The following is a 2,003-nucleotide window of genomic DNA, read 5'->3' on the forward strand; positions in this document are numbered from 1 at the left end:
GGCAAAACTAGGCCCCCATTCTTACACAGTCCTGATGAGCTGGAGCTGAGCTACTGCATATGACCTAGTGTGGAGCCGCAGTCCCCACCACTCCCAGCAGCCTCCTCATGCCGAGGCCATTGTCAGGTGCTGTGCATCACCGTGCTTACACTGCTGCTGCTCCTGACTTCGAGAAATATTTCCCCGGACTCAGGTCTTAATTGAAAGTGGGAGGAAAGAAATAGAGAGGACTAAGCATTTCAAGAAAAATGAGAGACGGTCTTTATTCCACCACGCTCAACATGTAAAAGCAGCCCTTCGCTCAAGTGCGTTACCCCTCTGGCCTCCATAGATAACTAATTTTGCCAAACTTTCTAATGGAGGATCAGAGGTAACAGGCCAGAGCCCTATCAGAAAACAGTTTGCCTCTCACTGAAGGATCAGGAGTAACAAGAGAGGCGTGTTAGACATCAGTCCTCTCACTGGAGGACCACAGAGTGACAGGCGACAGCCCTGTCAGACATCACTCCCCTCACTGGAGGATCAGGAGTAACAGGCCAGAGCCTGGACATCACTCCTCATGCCAGAGGGTCACAGAGTAACAGGTGACAGCCCTGTCAGACATCACTCCCCACCTGGAGGATCATGGAGTAGCAGGTGACAGCCGTGTCAGACCATCTCCTCCCCTCACGTTGGAGGATCTGTGCTGAGCCCCTTGAATGAAGGAGAGGCCTGTTCCCATCGAGTAAGGATCTTCTAACAGCTGAATTGTCCCGCCAGTCTTCCTCTAGCATTCCATAAAAGGACCATCAGTTATTGACCAGAATGTCTGTGTATCAGAAAAGAGAGACAATCAGGGATTGTGGACACTGGCCCTGAGCTGACACTAATTCTTGGAGATCAGATTGTCACTGTGGCCTGCCAGTCAGAGCAGAGGCTTCTGGGTGTCAGGTGCTCAGTGGAGTTTTGGCTCAGGTCCATCCACGGAAGGTCTAGCGGGTCCCTGGGGTTACTTCTCCGGTTTTGGAATACCTAACAGGAACAGAGTACTGGCGTATACAATTCCACACTGGCAGAGTCACCAAAAGGTAGAGAAGCGCAAGAGAGGAGTAGCCAGGTGAGGGCAGCCCCTGCAGCTCGCCTGGGAGGGAGAGGCATGACCACACCTGGGGACAGAGCTGAGGTGTGGTATGTAGAAGGGGCTGGCATTGGGTCCGATGCAAGAAGGGCTGAGCCCTCAGGCTGAGCCAGGACAGCGGAGAGGGGATGGAGCGCTTTGCTCCAGAAGTCAGGTGCGGCCTTACCGCAGGAACAACTCAGGCTCACCTGTGCGCGTCCTCCACAGTGACGTTCCCAACAACGGCGGGTCCTTCACCACAGCCGCTGGCGCCCATGCTCACAGCAGAGAGACCGCTTGATGACCGTCTTATCAAATCCCCTCACCTTACAGATTATGAGAAACCAAGCCTGGGCAGACAGGCTGGTCATTTGTATTTGTGCTCCAAGTTTGTCTCTCCCCCGGGCCTTGCCCGACACGGTTGCCCCAAGGCCATAGGGCACTGCCCTTCGCTGGGCGGACACAGCCCACACCACTGAAGCTGGCCCAGGAGAATGATTGGATGTCCGGAGAAGCTGACATTTGAAGATTTGCTTTTCTTGCCATTCAAACACAAGGAAGGAAAAAATAAAAAAGGAATTAGAAGGCTTGATCTTGAGGGGGAAAATGCACTTCGGGGCTGGGCAGGGGGAAAACAGATGTCCCCCTTGCCACACTTGAGGAAGGGAAGATGATGGGCTGCATTCTGGAGCCTCCTGGGCACCAGTCCAGGCTGGGTCGGTGGGGACAGGGGAGATTTGTGGGGCAGGAACTGTGGCAGCCCCTTGATGCTGTTGGAACCTAAGAATCTCTCTGGGGGAACTGGCCATCGAAGGAGATGGCTGGATGTGAGCTGTCACTGAAATGGGGGTATTTTAGGGGTTCCAATGGGGTCAAAACTGGGTCAACAAAAGAGGCACACAACTTG

This window comes from Galeopterus variegatus, unplaced genomic scaffold, assembly GCF_000696425.1.
Source record: "Galeopterus variegatus unplaced genomic scaffold, G_variegatus-3.0.2 Scaffold6503, whole genome shotgun sequence".
NCBI classification, from domain to species: Eukaryota; Metazoa; Chordata; class Mammalia; order Dermoptera; family Cynocephalidae; genus Galeopterus; species Galeopterus variegatus.